Consider the following 21,447-nt stretch of genomic DNA (forward strand, 5'->3'; position numbering starts at 1 on the left):
GGAAATTCCGACCGTGTGTGTGCCCCATCTGAGTTTTTCCATCATAAATTCCGAAGGATTTAGGCCTCGTACACACGACCAGTTTCCTCGGCAGAATCCATCAAGAAACTTGGTGGGAGAGCTTTTTTGCAGAGGAAACCGGTCGTGTGTACGTTTTTCATCGAGGAAACTGTCGAGGAACTCGACGAGCCAAAAAGAGAGCAAGTTCTCTATTTCCTCAACGGGAGTCTCAAATTGGCTCGTCGAGTTCCTCGACGGGCTGGTTTCCGACGAGAAACTCGAGCGTGTGTATGCTAAGAAACCCGCGCTTGCACAGATTAAAGTATGAGACGGGAGTAAAAGTAGCATTTGTAATGGAGATAACACATTTTTAAAGCTGTAACAGACTGAAAAGTGCAAATCGTCTCTTACCAAACTTTTATGTAACACGCAAACACATAAGATTAGCAAAAGCAGCCCCAAGAGTTGTGCAAGTGGAATCGAACTTCCCCTGCCGTTGTATGTGTTGTACATCACCGCGTTTGAGAACGAGGAGATTTTGTCTGTTACGTGTGTACGCAAAGCAAGCTTGTCGAGTTCCTCGATAAGCCTAACAAGGAACTTGACGGGGAAAATAATGTGTTTCGCCCGACGAGTTACTCGGTCGTGTGTACGAGGCCTTAGAAAGAGAACATGTTCTCTTTTTCTCAGATGAAATTCCGTTTGTCTGTATGGAACTCCGACGGAGAAAAAAACATACATGCTCAGAATCAACTCGACGCATTCTCGGAAGCATTGAACTTTATTTTTCTCGGCTCGTCGTAGTGTTGTACCGTGTTTTGGACGGTCAGAATTTGGTGTGACAGTGTGTATGCAAGACAGCTTGAACAGAATTCTGTCATAAAAATCTCCCGACAGAAATTCCTATCTTGTGTACGGGGCATAAGGCCCCTTTCACACTACCGCGACTTAGCCATGATTTTAGCGCAATTTTGTTGCCACAATTTCGAAGCAATTTCAGGGCATGCCTGAGTAAACTTGAGGTCCATGGACCTCAACTCACATCAAAGTCAGACCACAGTAGTATACAATAACTACTTTGAAGTCGCTGCGACTTATAGTTGCAGAGATATGAATGGTACTCATTGGAAATCATGGGGTACGACTTTTCATGCGACTTTGCAATCCCAAGTCACAGAACAAGTTGCACAAGTGTGAAAGGGGCCTTAGTACTTGGTGGAGAAACCCTTATTCGCAAGTACAGAGGTAAGACGTTTCTTGTAGTTGGTTACCAGGTTTGCACACATCTCAGGAGGGATTTTGATCCACTCTTTTTACAGATCTTCTCTAAAACCTTAGGGTTTCTTGGGTGTCACTTGGCAACTTGAAGTTTCAGCTCCCTCTATACATTTTCTATAGGAATAAGTCTGGAGACTGGGTAGGCCACTCCATGACCTTAATGTGCTTCTTCTTGAGCCACTCCTGGTGGTATGTTTTGGGTCATTGTCATGTTGGAAGCCATCCACAACCCATCTTTAGTGTTCTGGCTGAGGGAAGAATACGTAGCCTCATCCATTGGCCCCTCAATGCAGCAAAGTTGTCCTGTACCTTTAGCAGAGAAACAGCCCCAAAGCATAATGTTTCCACCTCCGTACTTAAATGTAAGGACGGTGTTCTTAGGGTCATAGTCAGCATTTTCCTTCCTCCAAACACGGCGAGTCGAGTTAATGCCAAAGAGCTAAATTATGGTCTCATCTGACCACAGCAATTTCTCCCAATTATTCTCTTAATCATTTAGATGCTAGCCTTGAGATCATTCACAAGCTCCTCCCGTGTAGTTCTGGGCTGATCCTTCACTTTTCTTATCATCATCCTTACCCCATGAGATGAAATCTTGCATGGAGCTCCAGAGTGAGGGCAATTGATGGTTATTTTGTATTTCTTCAACTTGTGAATAATCTCACCAACAGTTGTCTCCTTCTCACCAAGCTTCTTGCTGGTGGTCTTGTAGCCCATTCCAACCTTGTGCAGGTCTACAGTCTTGTCCCTGACGTCCTTTGACAGCTCTTTGGTCGTGCCCATGATGGTGAGTTTCGAATGGAAGAAAGATATTCTGTGGATAGGTGTGTTTTATACAAATAACGACTTGTCATTAGGAGCACCTTCTTAAATTGACAGGACTCATTTCTGTACCCCATGAGCACAAACTGTAGCCAGTCTGTGGGATCCAGAATTATTCTTGGTTGGTAAGGAATCAAATACTTATTTTACTCACTGAACTGCAACTCAATTTATAACATTTATACCATGTGTTTTTTTTCTGGATTTTTGGTTGATATTCTGTTTCTATCATTTAAAATACACCTATGATAAAAATTATAGATCCTTCATTTCTTTGTAAGTGGGAAAACTTACAAAATCTGCAGGGGATCAAATAATTATTTTCCCCTCTGTATATCTGTAGGCCAGTCCAATACCATAGCAGACATCCTAGTATCACATCTCTGTGGGCAAATTGAATCAGCTGGGTTGGATGTTAACCACCCCCTCCAAAGAATTAACTATGCTTGTGTGCATAATGTTTGTACTGCATTCTTTTGTTACATTGTTCATCCATTGTTCATCCACCACATAGTGTGAGATATGGCAGCTGGAACAGGAATGACTGTAGGCACCCTCTGGCTGCAATAAAGGGATTCAGCTTCAAAGCAGTGTCATTATAGTTGAAGCTAGTATAAAAGGTTGCTCTTTAGGTTAGGGGTCTCCAAACTGTCCAAACAAAAGGCCAGTTTACTGTCATTCAGGCCTTAGGGGGGCTGGACTTTGGACAGTAGAAAATGCCCCAATGTCAGTGAGATTACACAATGCCCCATCATTGGTCTTAGAGGAAGGAACAGTGCCCCATTGTGTAATTCAGAGAAATGGTGCCACATCATTTGTGTCTGTGGAAGGAATAGTTCCCCAAGGGCCCGATAAAGGCAAGCCACAGTTTGGAGACCACTACTTTAGGTTCATGTTTCAGAACACAAAAATTTGTGTTACGGAAGCATCTTAGAGAAGATTTGTCTCAAACAATAAGTGCAAATGCCAGATGGGTTTAGAAAGAGCAAAAAAATACTAAAGCTGGCCATAGATGGAAAGAACTTTGAATGAAAACTCTTAGAAAAAGTCACACAATCAGATTTTACGTCGGAAAAACCTTGGATGTTTTTTCCGGCGGAATTCCGCTCAAACTTGGCTTGCATACACACGGTCACACAAAAGTTCTCTGAACTTTCGTCCGTCACGAACGCAGTATTGTACAACACTACGACAATCCAAGAAAATTAAGTTTAATGCTTCCAAGCATGTGTCGAATTGTTTTCGAGCATGCATCGGAATTTTGCGCGTCGGAATTGCTACAGACGATCAAATTTTCCAGATCCAGATCTCAATCTTTTGTTGGTGGAAATTCCGACAGCAAAAGTCCGATGGAGAATACACACGGTCGGAATTTCCGTTCAAAAGCTCACATCGGACTTTTGCTGTCAGAATTTCCGATTGTGTGTACGGAGCATTAGAAAAATTTGTATGAAAATGCTCAGAACATTCTCAGATTTTGTTTACTTTTAACATTTGATTTTGGAATAAATGGACATTACCAAATGAATACCACACACACTGTTAGGCCGCGTACACACGATCAGTCCATCCGATGAGAACGGTTCGAAGGACCGTTGTCATCGGTTAACCGATGAAGCTGACTGATGGTCTGATGTGCCTACACACCATCGGTTAAATAACCAATCGTGTCAGAACGCGGTGACGTAAAACACAACGACGTGCTGAAAAAAACGAAGTTCAATGCTTCCAAGCATGCGTCGACTTGATTCTGAGCATGCGCGGGTTTTTAACCGATGCTTTTGCATACTAACGATCGGTTTTGACCTATCGGTTAGGCGTCCATCGGTTAAATTTTAAAGCAAGTTCTCATTTTTTTGACCGAAGCATAACTGACCGATGGGGCCCACACACAATTGGTTTGGACCGATGAGACCGATCGTGTGTACGTGGCCTTAGAAAATTTGTGCTTTCAAAAAAAAAAATGTATCCCACTTTTATCCCCTTTGAATTTTCTTGCATGGAATGTCGATTTGATCCACTAATGATTCGAAAACTGAACAAACTTTCTAAGAACATTCTTTTTCTAAGAAATTTCATTCAAAATTCTACCAAGCTATACCTTGGACTGCCCTGACTGTTTGAAACTCTTGCTTGTTTCTGGCATAAATGTTACTGTTGTCTTAAAGCATCTATTTTGTTATCCCCTCTTTGAAAACCATTCTATCAATCTATGGCCAGCTTTAGACAATTCTTATTTTAGAAACTTTAACAAATGAAACTGATTGGTCAAATTCTGTTCTATAACACCGTCACAACACTATTGTAGAGAAGGTGAGAATAATAAAGAATATAGCTGATGCTAGACATACCTTAGTTGAAATGCACTGTGCAGATACCCAAGGCATATAGTTGATGCTGGTGCAAGGGAAAGACTCAATCTTTCATATAGTCACCCTGAAACAATAAAATAGATTACAAGGAAGAAAGTGGAATGAGGTACATTTCTCTAACATTTTTGAAACAGCAGAAGAGACGATAAAATATAATTTAGAAATACTTTGTTACATAATGGGGTTGATTTACTAAAACTGGAGAGTCTGATGCAGTTGTGCATAGAAACCAATCAGCTTTTTTGATAAAGGATAAGGATCACTAAAGGAATTATTTTTTTAGCTAAATAGCTTCATTTACCTTACTGCAGTACTGGTTTCATGTCCTTATTGTTGTTTTTGCTTTGAAGTTGCTGTAATTCTGCTGTGATCTCCACACTTCCTGGTTGCCTGTTTCCTTATAACCACAGTACTGGGAGCTTTTCACGGTGGTCTAAGCTGTCATTACTGTGTGTCTAAAACTTAACAGAACCAATCAGATTCATAAAAACAAAACACTGCCCTGGATTTGTTTGTTGTTGTTCTGTGTGTATCTCTAGTTCACAGGAACATGAAACCAGTTTAAAAGTGAAACTAACCTGCAGGCACATTATGATTGATTTTTATCTATTTGTAATCATTTTTTTAAAGGAATCAGTTAACTATTATGTCTCTATACCCTGTAAACAGTAATTTCAGCAAAAAAAAAATTCCCTTTAGTGACCCTTTAAAGGAGTTGTAAAGGAAAACATTTTTTTTTGCTAAAATGACTGTTCACATGCTAGAGAGACATAATAGTTAACTGATTCCTTTTAAAAATGATTAAAAATAGATAAAAAAAAATCAATCATATAATGTACCTGCAGTTTCTAGTTTCGTTTTCGCATGTTTCCTGCTTCTGTGATGTACAGAGCCACAGAGCCAATACAGGGCAGTGATGGTTTGGAAAACGAAACTGATTGGTGCTGAGGGGTTTTAGACACACAGTAATCACACCTCCTTGATTAATGACCACAGAAAGAAAGCTCCCAGTACTAAAAAAAAATCCTTTACAAACCCTTTAATTGAACAAGCTGAAGTTAGAAGATGACTGGCTACCATGCACAGCTACACCAAATTTTGCACTCTCCAGTTTTAGTAAATTGACGCCGATGAGTTCAAGCGATATTACTAGGCATCATCTGCTTGGTTTTATGCTCAGGGAAAGTACACAATAAGGTGTTCACATGGGGCTTCATATAGTGTACAGTTGTCACGTGGTTTATATAGCAGTAATGTGTTGCTTCAGCTGTTGAGAAATTGCCTTTACCATCACGAAGGTCAGTGGGTCATAGTGGGACATAGTGGGACATGTAGCTTCTCAGCAGTATTCGAAAAATAGGTTCCCCAAAACTGAACTGTAATATGCAGATATGTTTAGATGTCACTCGGTTCTGCTACTACTTTACTCCAGTCTAGTTACCCAAAAGATTTTAGAGCTCAGATTTGGGCATATTTCATAAAACTGTGTGGAATGAGCAAAGAATGGTGTAGATCAGGGGTCTCCAAACTGCGGCCCGAGGGCCAGATGTGGCCCTTTGCTAGCTTTTATGCGACCCTTGGGGCACTATTCCTCCAACTGATATGAGGCACTATTCCTTCCACTGACACCAACAAGGGGGCACTATTTCTTCTACTGATATCAATGATGGGATACTATTCCTCCTACTGATAGGGACCCTACTCCTCCTCCTACTGACCACCAACCCTGAGGCCACATTTATTCTTACTGATGCTGGGCCCGGGACATTTTCTGCACCCACTGGCCACAATCCGACCCTTTCTAAAGTCTAAAGGACAATAAAGTGGCCCTTTGTTTGAAAAGTTTGGAGACCCCTGGTGTAGATACTGACAGCAAGCTATCAAATTCAATAACTTTGATTGTAAAAAAAAAAGAAAATGAAAGTTGAAATGTACAAGTTACTTTGTATTACTGTATACCATCATTTTAAAGCTGAACTCCAGGCAAACAGCCAACTGAAATACATATATATGAAAAGTCTTACTGCCCAAAGGGTTTGTAACACTGTTCAGCCAATTTAGTGATCCCTGCATCCCTGCCAGACAGTACAGGCAAGCCATGCACTCCCTGTGACCCTCTCTTCATACTATATCCAGTTGGATCGTACAGCCTGGTCCCAGCCTGTGACTGGACAATGAAGGAGCAGCAGCACACTGTTGACATCATCACTCTGCTCTCTCATGCAGTCAGGAAGCTTCCAGTGTTTGATGTGCAGCATTCTGCAACATAGAAAAGTGTCAGAGGCCTATTATCCTGACCAATTCTGAGTACTGCTGATGTGCAAGGGATTACAGGAGGCTTATAGCAAGACAAATCCAGTTACTTACACTGGTTAGTTTTAAGATATATGATTTTTTTTTTTAACAATCACATAACAGGGTGCTTGTTTATACCTGCCTGGAATTCAGCTTTGATAAATATTCCCTGGTGTCTGTCCACTGTACATTTTCCATTTCTAAAGGCTACTAAAAAAATGAGAAGAATTCACTCCTTGTTAGGCCTCTTGCACACTGCAGCTTGAAAAAGTTCATTACAGCTTTTTTTTTTTTTTTACTGAGCTAAAATACAGCCCATTAATTATAATGTGCCTGCCTATGGATACAGGCGCATAAACAAGTGCTGTGCATTCTTCTGAAAAATCAGTTTTTTTTTGTCACTAATTTACGCCTCATGCATTCAAATACGCACAAATGCCTATTTACATATTGTAAAGAGGAACGGGAGAATACGTTTTCAGGCATTTGCGCGAAAAAGCTTGAGTGAGCGTGACAATGCGCGAGCGCATATACGCGAAAATACGCGTAAATGCACGCAAATACATAGAAAACAATCAGTCTAAAAGGGTAGATGCTCAAACAGGAGAATCATGTGCAAGAAGCCTAACAATTATACAGAGGCTATATGTCAGTACAGAGCCGAGCTCTCTTTTCCGGTGAACCTACTGTATGCTTATCACACAAACTGACTCCTTGCCAGACCTAAATGCACTAAACACCAAACATTATTACATGTCCAATGAACCAGATTATCATTTCATTACAAATACCCTGTTGACGAGTGTGTAACGCATATATGCGGTGGCAGGAGAAGTAGGTTTTAACACCCATATGCCACAAATATCCACAGCAGCCTGAGCTTATGTTCTGAGAGAGCACTCACTGTGCACTTGCAGCACACATACCAAGCTATCACTGACAGCTCTCGACCATTGTTTCTGATCAGGATCCAGCTGGGCAGGTTCCCGATATTGTGACTACTGTGAGAGCCAATCACAGCATTCACAAGATATAGAAGATGCACCGTGACTGTAAGTCACCCCACTCTGCTCTGCCCCTCCAGCGCTCACTGGACTGCCAGGTTGGGGAGGGGGCAGGTGCAGCTTGCTCTAGCTCCAAGCTGTGTGCTTAGAGGCCAGCCAGGTGTCAAACAGGCAGCTGGGTGGATCTCCTGGAGCAGCTCTGCCACATCAGCCAATAGTAGTCTATAGCCAACTATGAGCCGGTTACAGGACAGCAAATGTGCACTCCTGTTACCCGCAAGAGATGTACCGTATGTCCAAAAAAGCTTTGGCCATACTTCCCTTTTTAAACATTAGGTCAATTTGTATTTTCAGTTCTTGACTAGGGCTGCAACTAACGATTATTTTCAAAATCGATTAGTTGGCCGATTATTGTTTCGATTAATCGAATAATCGGTTAATAACCGTATAAAAAAAAAAATCCTGCGATTTGCATTTTTTTTTTTTTGGACAATTTGTTGTTGGTAATATTAGAAAACACAAATTGCCACAAAAATGTTTTTTCTGCAGCTTCTCCATTGAAGTATATTGAACCAAAAAAAACAAAATGGCACAGTTTTGCGTTAAAAAAAAGTCCTTGCCCTTTCCAAATACGCAACAGCTGAAAAAATCATGGATGTGAAACCATGTAAATTAACTGTAACTGCAAAAAGCACAGAGGTGTGACCCAGGCCTGAGATGTTTAGTAACATAATGGGGTTAAAAAAACTAAAATTAGTACAAAAAGAGCAAATAATCGCTACTGTAAGGGGTTAATTTTTTACTGTGGGACAGTGAAAGTAATATTTACAGTAGAGATTTGCTCTTTTTGTACTATAAAGGGCACATTTTTTTTAACCCCATTATGTTACTGGCCGATTAATCGATTATGAAAATGGTAATCGATTAATTTCATAATCGATTAGTTGTCGATTAATCGATTTTTTTTGGCCCTATTCTTGACGATTAGGAGGAATTCCTTGAAATTTAGAGAGAACATACAACAATTTAAGAGGAAAATCTGTATTACCAATTTAATTATTTTTTATATCAAGTTACAGATCCTGCTACTTTTTATACACTTGACGAATGTGCTTCATTGTCATCGCCAGATGTTGAAGCCGTCGGTCACATTTAAGGCAATGATACCAAGGAGAGTACAGCTTCTCTTCAGTATTTAATGACAACTCTGATCCACGGCCAGGAAGCAATACTTCAAATAACTTACACACTTTTCATTCGTATTTGTTTTTTTTCCTGATAATTTTTGTTGTCATTAGATAATAATACATACACGAGTGAGGCCATGTTAAACACTAAACAAACTAAATGTGGATTTGGTCAACAGTAAAAATGCATTTTAAACATAAAAATAATAAGTGTTTACATGTGCAAGGAATAATTTATGGAATTTGACAATACAGATTGGCATATGGATTTTGAACTGCAGCTTCTGCTACACCTAAGATACTCTGTATAAATGACAAATCTTCTTTCCTTTGCATACCTACTTTGCCCTTTAATATTACAGCCTGACATTTGGACAATTAAACAGTAAGGGCTGCTCTGGGAAGTTGTGGAGCTGAGCTCCACCATGGATAGCCATCATAGTGAACCTGTGCTCTCCCCAGCACCAAATACCTATCTTTCTTTTGCCGTCACTCTGATGAGCTGCTAGGATCAAGAAAAAAAATAATTATCTCCTTGTCCCCATGCAAGAGTGCTGGCCCAATCTCTAAGCATATTTGTTGTCACATGGGAGGAAAGAGGGCAAATGACATGTTTCTCCGCACACAGGTGTACAGGTTATGTTCCCTTGCTCCCAAAGACTGAATGTACCATCTTGTACGAGGAAAGAGATATTAAGAGTATCGTATTGTTTTGTTTTGCATGGGCAAAGCACAAATTTACTTTTAGGCCCTGAGTATACCTGGGAACCATGGGTTGACCAGGCCAACACAAATTAATGTAGGGGTTGTAAAAATATATGTGCCCTTTGGCAGCAATACAAGTATTGTAGTAACTCCACTTTTGTAGAGCAAATAAAAAATAAATAAACAAATACATAAATATATATATATATATATATATATATATATATATATATATACACATACATACACACACACACACATATATATATATATATATATATATATATATATATATATATATATATATATATACCCTTGCGACACAAGTCATATAGTAATTAAATTTTTATTAAAAATGACCTTTCCTTTCAATCTGCAACTCCGTAATTTTCTGTAATATAAAATGCAATATGGCTACCTGAAAGCGTTTTGTACACAGATGGTATACAGAACACCCCCAGATATGTCATTTCTTGCTTGTGTGATCTCCTCACTGGTTTTCCCAGGAGTCTGCACTAAGATACAAGTCAGATTTTGGGCATCCTCTGCAACAAAAATGTAATTTTTGGTGACACACTCCCAAGAAAAAAATCATGTCCAAAGGGATGCAGACAGCTATTTCTTGATAATAACAAAAGGTAGGAATCTGCAAGAAAGTTTTTTAAAATCCTTGTAATGTACACAGATCACCCAGAGGGGAATGTTTTTTCTCAATAAAAGTGGAGTTACTATTTAAGCTTTCAAAAGGCCTTATCCAAGCAAAACAATTATTTAGGTATACAAGTTTTTTCTTTTTCTGGAGGGAACGCTAAACATAAAGAAGCTGCAAAATGACCCAGTTCACAAGGTACACTCTGCTCTGAACTTCTTTGTCCCTTTGATTAAATTCACTAAACAACTAAGTCCACCACAGGAATTCCTAAAGACAATGGGCCAGATTCAGGTACAGCGGGCGTATCTGTGTGGCGGCGTAACGTATCCGATTTACGTTACACCGCCGCAAGTTTTTCAGGCAAGTGCTTTATTCACAAAGCACTTGCCTGTAAAGTTGCGGCAGCGTAAATCACCCGGCGGAATTCAAATTCGGCGGGTAGGAGGCATGTATCATTTAAATGAAGCGCGTCCCCGCGCCGAACGAACTGCGCATGCGCCGTCCCTAAAATTTCCCAGTGTGCATTGCTCCAAATGACGTCGCAAGGACGTCATTGGTTTCGACGTGAACGTAAATGACGTCCAGCCCCATTCACGGACGACTTACGCAAACGACGTAACTTTTTTTAATTTCGACGCGGGAACGACGGCCATACTTAACATTGGCTGCGCCTCATATAGCAGGGGCAACTATATGCCAGGAAAAGCCTAACGTAAATGTTGTAACTTTACTGCGTCGGCCGCGCGTTCGTTCGTGAATTCGCGTATCTAGCTAATTTGCATACTCGACGCGGAAATCGACGGAAGCGACACCTAGCGGGGAAAAAAATTGCAGTTTAGATCCGACGGCGTAAGAGACTTACGCCTGTCGGATCTAATGAATATCTATGCGTAACTGATTCTAAGAATCAGTCGCATAGATACGACGGGCCAGATTAGGACTTACGACGGCGTAAATGGCGCTGCGCCGTCGTAAGTCCTTTCTGAATCTGGCCCAATGTGATTTTTAACAGAAAGATAGAGAGAACTTCAGGAGCTGGTTATTTTGCACATTATGGACTGGTCATGTTGGAGGGTCCAGAAAAAGGCAGCTGTGTTTTAATACCAAGAATGAATAGACATAATAGAGGCTGCGTTCTGTTTCATAGACCCGTAAATGGGGAAAACTGACCTAAAAGCAGGCTGCATTAGTCAGACTGAGCAGTTCTTTCATGACCCATCGTATTACTTTCTCCAATCTTTGAAAGAAGGCAATGAAATGTGAATGTGGCAGTCGTTTTTCTATAGATTTGTATGTGCTGCAACATCTTTGGGTAGACGTTGGCAAGTAGAATTTTCTAAACAGCTTCTATCTCTCTGGCACACCAGTGATAAGAATGTGACATTTGAGTCTCCATTTCCATTCTACTCCAGCCACTTCAATGGGGAAAAGTTGGATTTTTATTTTATTGTATCGAAAACACACCAGGCAAAGTAAGCCTCCCGCATCTATAACAGAAGGGGTGCAACTCCATGGAAGCATGGGTCAGAGTTGCAAAAGAAAAATGGGAAAGCTGACCAATAGTGTTTTCGAGAGGTACTGTATAAAAGCCAGAAAGTAATTCAGCCCATTAATGTCCACTCATAACTGAAATATCAGCTGTGGGTGAACTGACCCTGTAACAACCCCCAATTGTGTAATTGCAAACAATTTAAAGCCCGTATTAAAGATATGCTGTAATCCCACCCTGTAGAATGCATTACCCATAAATATTACGTTAAATTGGAACTGTTGCATATATTTACATTTAATGTGTTCTAAAAAGTTTCACTCGCCATTGCAAAAGTACAAGCCATTCTGTTATAAGGTTTGATGAAGAACCTTCTGGTGGCAGAAATACTTGTAATATTCCCGTAACCTCCTTTGTAAGGGTTTGGGGAGTTTATGAGTTGGACTGGACCGTGGCTCTCGCCATATGGGGCGTGCTGTGTTAGGTAAACTGTGGCGACAAGTCTGGGTTTTGGAACCAACAGGAATCCAGACAATAGAAAACTGTGAACATTTTTATTCTTGCATTTTAGAGATTAATATAAAACTTTAATAAATATGCATTTTTTGCCAGCTTTTGGCCTTGGAGTCTTTATTTATCTATTTATTTTGATGCAAACATTCACAGCTTGGGTCACTTTTAAAGGTGTTTGGGTCTGACTCTACACTATGCTGCCTACGGTCTGTAAAAAAATACTTAGGATACATTCAAGTTTAGCCACGCTGAGAATTCCAGCAACAAGAATCTACAAATTTTTGCAGCTGGAATTGACAACTGTGGCTGCTGAGCCTGTTAAATGCAATGACAGGCTGTCAGTGACCGCAGCTATTTGTGGCTGTTCGCACAGCCAGTGATTAATTACCTACAGTAATTGTGGATGCATGCACTGCTGGGATTCCCAGTGTGACTAAACGCCTGTACGAATGTATCCTTAGGGCCCATTAACACCTGTGCGCACATGTGGTAAGACACATACGAGCGTAGGTGTGTATGAGTCCATACAATCTTAAAAAACACACACTATACTTTAATTTGTAAGTGTGAACCAGTCACATAGGAAAGAATGGGGGCTGCCACATAAGAAAGAATGGGACCAGCTATATAGAAAAGAATGGGACTGGCCACATAAGAAAGAATGGGACCAGTCACCATAGACGTGCACAGGGGTATGCCTGGGCACACCCTAATCACAACGTGCCATGCCTATTCCCCCTACTGCCTGGGCTTCCCTCCCTGTTGCGCCCCCCAACAGCAGTGCTACTAGCTTCCCTCCTCTCTCCCCGGCTGCTGCGGGGCATGTTTCAGGATGGAGAATGGAGGAAGGGGCTAATCAATTTGTCATTTACCAGCCCTTTCTTTTATAAATGAACACAGTGAACATACTTACTGCGTTCATTCATATTTGTATTTTCTATGCTTCAATTTGTGACTGAGGAAGCCACTCAGCACAGAGCACTACCCATTCATTCACTACCCTGTGCAGCTGAGGCTTCAGAGAAAGGCTTGTGTGTTTGAGCTTTTGGGTGCATACCCTAATGCAATAGACCTATGCCAGTCAGGCTGTTGTAACATTGATCGTCAATCAGGCCAATCAAAAGCGGGTGTGAGACCCATTTTCTGGCCGCCGATAAGGAGGGAGGAAACGGAAGCCACCGCCACCACCGTGGAGACCCATGGAGAGCAGGGGAACAGGAGACTGCCGCCAAGCATGGGAGGCCACTATGGGGTAAGTGCGACTGACCATCCCACCAACCAACGGTGGGTGTCAGTAGCATACTGTTGGGACCAGTCACATAGGTAAGAATGGGACCAGTCACATAGGTAAGAATGGGACCAGTCACACAGAAAAGAATGGGACCAGTCACACAGAAAAGAATGGGACCAGTCACACAGAAAAGAATGGGACCATCACACAGAACAGAATGGGATCAGTCACATATGAAAGAATGGGACCAGCCACATAGGAAGGAATGGGACCAATCACATAGGAAAGAATGGGACCAATCACATAGGAAAGAATTGGACCAATCACATAGGAAAGAATTGGACCAGTCACATAGGAAAGAATAGGACCAGTCACATAGGAAAGAATTGGACCAGTCACATAGGAAAGAATAGGACCAGTCACATAGGAAAGAATAGGACCAGTCAAATAGGAAAGAATGGGACCAGCCTCATAGGAAATAATGGGACCAGTCACATAGAAAAAAATGGGACAAACCACACAGGGAAGGATTTGACCAGCCACATAGGAACAAATGGATTCAACCACATGAAAACTAATGGGTCCAGCCACATAAGAAAGAATGGTAAATTGACTTGCATATAATGCAGTAAACTTCATGTGTTTTTTGGACGCAAAATACAGGTTCTCAGTAATCCTAGGAAAGTTTTACACAATCGCTGTACTGCAAGTAGCAAATCCGCATACAAACGTCCTGCCTTAGTCCTTACTACTTCTTAAAGGGACTTCTTCAGCTGGCCTGACTGTTACATAGGTTTGAGCTTTGGTTTATTTGTGTGGGGCTCCTTTATGGAAAACATACAACCCCATCACACATTGTCCTTTGTTAAGATGATGTCAGATCAAACACCTGGAGCTGTCATCAACATCCCCACCTATCACCTCTCTTTAATTTTGTCATTAAGTCATAGCTTTATCCTCACTTCTATTCTACACCTCTACATTATCCTGGTGGTAGATCACGCCCTTGCGTCACCACCTTCCCTCCCCTCCAAGGCATCATGGCCCTTCCCCTCATCTGTACTCCCATTTTTGCCAAGAGCTCTTCCTTCACAAACTGCCCTCCCCTTGTCAGCTCATCTGTATGCTCTGGTCTAGAGGTCGACCGATATATCGGTCGGCCGATATATCGGCCGATATTTTGCGTTTTTAAAGATATCGTCATCGGCCGATTATTGGGTAAATTAGGCCGATTGTCTAGGATCTGTGCTGGGTGGAATTCTTCCGCCTGCCTGCCCGCCCGCTCGTCGCCCGCTCGCTGCTATCTGCTGACTTTATATTTTTTTCCCGTTTAGGAAGTCGGCAGCCAACCAGCGGGCCGGTAACAGCCAATCGGCGGCCGCCACTGCTGACATTCTCTACTGTAAAAAAAATGTCCCCTGACGTGCTGCGCGCCCTGCCTCTGCCTACAAATCCCAGAATGCAGCGTGGGCCAGTAACTGTCGGCCCGCGCTGCATTCTGGGGCTTGTAGGCAGAGCGCGCAGCACGTCAGGGGACGTTTTTTTCCAGAGTGGAGGATGACGGCAGCGGCGGCCGCCGATTGGTTGTTACCGGCCCGCTCTGCATTCTGGGGATTGTAGGCAGCACGTCAAGGACGAATGGAGCTTTGTGGATAGAGTGCTAATATCGCCCTTCCTTCTGTTTTAGCACTGCTCAGCGCTCAGGATTAGGCAATACAGAAATTTGGCCACAAGAAATGAGACAGAAATATACAAATGATCAGCAGCTGCTAAAAAAAAATGTAAACATCAAAACAAAGTAGCAACTATTGAAAGTCCCAAAGTCCAATATAATAATGCAGCAGCGCTATTTCCAAACAAACGTTTGAAAAACGAAACAAACTTCTATATAATCAATATAGAAGTTTGTTTCGTTTTTCAAACGTTTGTTTGGAAATAGCGCTGCTGCAGTATTATATTGGACTTTGGGACTTTCAATAGTTGCTACTTTGTTTTACTGTCTGTTTTGACAAATGGAGCTTTCTTGTGCTAGGCTAGAAGATGGAACGGAGCCTGGAGCGCTCCGCTGGTGGGCATTGATGAGGTGGCAGTGAATGACATTGGGCTGTACTGGTGGGCACTGATGTGACGCACTGATGTGGTGATGCACTGGTGGGCACTGATGTGGTGATGCAATGGTGGGCACTGATGTGGTGATGCAATGGTGGGCACTGATGTGGTGATGCACTGGTGGGCACTGATGTGGTGGGCACTGGTGATATGCGCTGGTGAGATGCACTGGTGGGCAATGATGGGATGCACTGGTGCATTGGTGGGCATTGATGAGGTGGCACTGATGGGCTGTACTGGTGGGCACTAATTTGGAACTTCTGGACACTGATAGGCTCCACTGGTGGGCACTGATGAGGTTGCACTGGTGGGCACTAATGGATACTGATAGGCTGCACTGATGGGCTGCACCAGTGGGCACTGATGTGGCACTGACAGGCTGCACCCCACCTCTCCATCCTAAACAATTATCTCCTCCCCACCTCTCCACCCTAGGTTTTTTGAGATGAAGAAAAAAAAAAAAGAAAAAAATATCGGCCGCAAAAATCGGCAACACATATCGGCCATCCCGATTTCCAAATATCGGTATCGGCCAGAGAAAAACACATATCGGTCGACCTCTACTCTGGTCCTTCCCATATGTCCTGCTAACAACTTTGTGCCCTGTCAAGTCTGTATGGCGTTAACAGCATCACTCAAGGCTCTTCCCATCACATCGGCTCTACTCCCACGACTCTTTCCCATCTGTCATAATGGCAGAGCACAACCTTACAGCTGTTCTCCACCCAACTTCCCCTTTCCGCCTCCCTCCCTCCTTCTCCTCCACCAATGCCCTAATAACTTGTACTGTACCAATGGCAGAAAATCCATACAAGGAAACATACATGAAAACATAAAGTGCCTTATGTTAAAATAAAATCCACAAATACACCTCTCTGGCATACAGGCATACCCCACTTTTAAGTACACAATGGGACCAGAGCATGTATGTAAAACGAAAATGTACTTAAAGTGAAGCAATACCTTTCTTCACTTCTGGGGTGTCAGTGGCTGTAGTGGGGGTGTCAGGGGCTGTAGAGGGGTGTCAGGGACTATAGTAGGGGTGTCAGGGACTATAGTAGGGGTGTCAGGGGCTGTAGTGGGGGTGTCAGGGGCTGTAGAGGGGGTGTCAGGGACTATAGTAGGGGTGTCAGGGACTATAGTGGGGGTGTCAGGGGCTGTAGTGGGGGTGTCAGGGGCTGTAGTGGGGGTGTCAGGGACTATAGTAGGGGTGTCAGGGACTATAGTGGGGGTGTCAGGGGCTGTAGAGGGGTGTCAGGGACTATAGTAGGGGTGTCAGGGACTATAGTAGGGGTGTCAGGGACTATAGTAGGGGTGTCAGGGACTATAGAGGGGGTGTCAGGGAGTGTTTTTCCAAGTAGCAGGGAATCTGAACTATCCGTGCACGGATTACTCAGCTGCAGCTTTAGCTTGAGAGCCACTTTACATACACTCACAGGTATGTCCTTACTCGCGAGTGTATGTAAAGTGAGTGTACTTAAAGGGGTATGCCTGTATATAACCAGTAGGAATGCACTGAAATTTCAGCTGTCAAAAAATATCGTCTGAAAATTGTGTTTTGGACACATTGCTGAAAGACAAATATTGACGATAATGGAGCCGAAAATGGGACAGGGCACTGCCCCTTACGGGGGTGTCGTTCTGGAGCGCCCCAGTCCTCTCCTCCTCCCCGTCACGATCTCCATGTGTCACAGAGCTGAACTGCACAGGTCACAGTAACAATGTCCCGTCTCCTGTGACAGACGGCTCACTGATCCAGTGGTGGGACATTGAATCAGTGTGACTCGATCACAGGAGGCGGGACATTGTTACTGCAACCCGGGCAATTCAAAAACAACTCCGTGACACACCGAGATCGCCGCTCTGATCCGGGCACTGGTGAGGCTGCATGACAAGCACTGGCAAGCTGCATGACGGGCACAGGTGAGGCGGCTGCATCTTATGGGCACACGCAGGCTGCAACTGAGGGGCACAGGCAGGCTGCATGATGGGCACACGCAGGCTGCATCTTATGGGCACACGTAGGCTGCATGACGGGCACAGGTGAGGCTGCATCTTATGGGCACATGCAGGCTGCATCTGAGGGGCACAGGCAGGCTGCATGATTGGCACAGGTAGGCTGCATCTGACAGGCACTGGTGAGGCTGCATTGAACTCTTGAATCATGTCTGCAGTCTCTGACCATCTCCTGTAGTATGTCTGCAGTCTCTGACCACCTCTTGTATCATGTCTGCGGTCTCTGATCACCTCCTGTATCAAATGGTTAGAGACTGGGTACATGATACAATAAATGGTTAGAGACTGGGTACATGATACAATAAATGGTTAGAGACTGGGTACATGATACAATAAATGGTTAGAGACTGGGTACATGATACAATAAATGGTTAGAGACTGGGTACATGATACAATAAATGGTTAGAGACTGGGTACATGATACAATAAATGGTTAGAGACTGGGTACATGATACAATAAATGGTTAGAGACTGCAGACTGCATTTTTCTTGAGCTTTTCTTGCACTAAACATGCCAATAATGGCCAACAATAAATTCATATTCATTTAAATTGATGATATTAATTTAAAAGTCGAATATAATACAACTGTATATGCAAATATAATTCAATTTTTAGAACTGTCATTTTCGGTATCGGTTTCCATTTTCGGCCTAGTGCATCTTTAATTTTCGATTCGGTGCACCCCTAAACCAAAGCCTTGATGAACAGGCAGCTGTGAAATAATTTTCCCAAAAGAAAAAAATATCTTAACCACTTAAGGACCGCCTAGCGCTGATATACGTCGTCAGAATGGCATGGCACAGGCACGTACCTGTACGTCGCCATTAAGCGCCCAGCCAGTGGCGCGCTCGCGACCCGGTCTGAAGCTCCGTGACCGATGCGTCCGCCATAATGTTGCAGTCACGGAAAAAAACGCTGATCTCCGCCATTACTAGTAAAAAAATATATATATTAATAAAAATGCCATAAAACTATCCCCTATTTTGTAAACGCTATAACTTTTGCGCAAACCAATCAATAAACGCTTATTGCGATTTTTTTTACCAAAAATAAGTAGAAGAATACGTATCGGCCTAAACTGAGGGAAAAAAAATGTTTTTATATATTTTTGGGGGATATTTATTATAACAAAAAGTAAAGAAAATTGAATTTTTTTCAAAATCGTCGCTCTATTTTTGTTTATAGCGCAAAAAATAAAAACCGTAGAGGTGATCAAATACCACCGAAAGAAAGCTCTATTAATGGGAAAAAAAGGACACCAATTTTGTTTGGGAGCCACGTTGCACGACCGCGCAATTGTCAGTTAAAGCGACACAGTGCGGAATCGCAAAAAGGGGCAAGGTCCTTAACCTGCATAATGGTCCGGGTCTTAAAGCGGGGGTTCACCCGAAAAACATTTTTTAACATTAGATTAAGGCTAATTGTGGGAAGCACAATCGGGTGTTTTTTTTTAAATCAATGCAGTACATACCGTTTTAGAGACAGATCTTCTCCGCGGCTTCCGGTGTGATCTGCGGGACTGGGCGTTCCTAATTGATTGACAGGCTTCCGACCATCGCATACAGCGCGTCACGAGTTGCCGAAAGAAGCCGAACGTTGGTGCGCAGGCACCGTATAGAGCCGCACCAACGTTCGGCATCTTTCGGCAACTCGTGACGCGCTGTATGCGACGGTCGGAAGCCTGTCAATCAAATAGGAACGCCCAGTCCCGCAGACCATACCCGGAAGCCGCGGAGAACATCGATCTCTAAAACGGTATGTACTGCATTGATTTAAAAAAAAAACACCTGATTGTGCTTCCCGTAATTAGCCTCAATCTAATGTTAAAAATTTGCTTTTTGGGTGAACCCCCGCTTTAAGTGGTTAAATTGCGCCTCGACCCAGGAAACCAATACCGAAAATGACAGTTTTAAACAAAAATTATATTTTCATATACAGTTGTATTATATTTTGACTTTTTAATTAATATCATCAATTTAAATTAATATGAATTTATTGTTGGCCATTATTAGCATGTTTAGTGCACAGTTGTATTTATGTACAGTTTACTGTTGGGGGCGTCGGAGGGTTAAAAGCGCACGCAAATCGCCACTGCTCATTGATTTCAATTGTATACACCGCTCCTGAAGCGCTTCAGAGATGCTTTTTTTTAGCATCCCGCAAGCGCAGCGCACCAGTGTGAAAGCCTGAGTGACAGGAGAGGCGCTTTACAGGTGCTATTTTTAGCGCTATAGCGCCTGTAAAGCACCTCAGTGTGAACATAGCCTTAATGTGACCTATAAACTGTACAATTCAGTTGAAAAACAAGCTGAAATCTTTTAGATCCCTTTCACGCTGAAGTGTATTGCAGGCGCTATAGCGTTAAAAATAGCGCCTGCAATCCGCCATCAAACAGCCGCTCAATTGTGAAAGCCTGAGGGAGCGGTGTGTTTACCACTCCTCCACCGCTGCTGCCCATTGAAATCAACGGGACAGCGAGGCTATACTGAAGCAGGGCATTGCGGGCGGTTTTAACCCTTTCTTAGCCGCTAGCGGGGGTAAATGCGGCTGGAATGCACCGCAAATCCGCCCATAGCTTTAGCGATAAAAATAGCGGCGTTTTACAGCTGACTCTATGGGCAGCTCAGTGTGAAAGGGGTCTAAGGTGGAGGTAAGCAAAAATAAAATAATATGGTTGCATAAGTGTGCACACCCTTGAACCAATACTTTGTTGAAGCACCTTTTGATTTTTTTTTACAGCACTTGTGCTGTTACCTCACATTGGCATTACTACCTCGCGTTGACATTACCTCACGTTGACGGTCATTACCTCACGTTGACATTACTACCTCACGTTGACGGTCATTACCTCACGTTGGCATTACTACCTCACGTTGGCATTACTACCTCACGTTGACGGTCATTACCTCACGTTGGCATTACTACCTCACGTTGACATTACCTCACGTTGGCATTACTACCTCACGTTGACGGTCATTACCTCACGTTGGCATTACTACCTCACGTTGACATTACCTCACATTGGCATTACTACCTCACATTGACATTACTACCTCACGTTGACGGTCATTACCTCACGTTGGCATTACTACCTCACGTTGACATTACCTCACGTTGGCATTACTACCTCACGTTGACATTACCTCACATTGGCATTACTACCTCACATTGACATTACTACCTCACGTTGACATTACCTCACGTTGGCATTACTACCTCACGTTGACGGTCATTACCTCACGTTGGCATTACTACCTCACGTTGACATTACCTCACGTTGGCATTACTACCTCACGTTGACATTACCTCACGTTGGCATTACTACCTCACGTTGACATTACCTCACGTCGGCATTACTACCTCACGTTGACGGTCATTACCTCACGTTGGCATTACTACCTTGACGGTCATTACCTCACGTTGGCATTACTACCTCACGTTGACATTACCTCACATTGAGGCTCCATTCTCACCATTGGAGCTTCAATCATTTCAGTTGACTGCTCTACTGACAAGAACACACAAAAATAAGTCCCAGGCCCTTTTATGAAATATCACCACGCTTTACAATCCTCTAATAACAATCAGAATAATACCTTAGTAGACCCCACTGTGGGGACAACTAATAAGCCCCTAGCTGTGGTCAATATCTCCGCCCAGACGACTTTGGGAGGCACCGTTCCCGCCTCTTTTTTTTTTTGCAACGCCAAAACGAGGCTTGGAACGCACTTCATCTGCGCACAAGGTGTACGTCGCATGAGCGCGCGGTGAC

The 21,447-nt window shown here is 42.9% G+C and overlaps 1 long non-coding RNA gene across 1 annotated transcript in view; it reads right to left on the reverse strand.

Moving 5' to 3' along the window:
- Positions 1-21,404, reverse strand: part of LOC120918857 — a 94,848-nt gene extending 73,444 nt beyond the window's left edge. The window contains exons 1-2 of the long non-coding RNA XR_005744480.1: positions 21,272-21,404; positions 4,452-4,536 (exon numbers count right to left, since the gene is read on the reverse strand). This is a non-coding gene — a long non-coding RNA (uncharacterized LOC120918857). The remainder of the gene's footprint in view (positions 1-4,451; positions 4,537-21,271) is intronic.
- Positions 21,405-21,447: the final 43 nt, after the last annotated feature.

This window comes from Rana temporaria, chromosome 12 (assembly GCF_905171775.1).
Source record: "Rana temporaria chromosome 12, aRanTem1.1, whole genome shotgun sequence".
Taxonomy (NCBI): domain Eukaryota; kingdom Metazoa; phylum Chordata; class Amphibia; order Anura; family Ranidae; genus Rana; species Rana temporaria.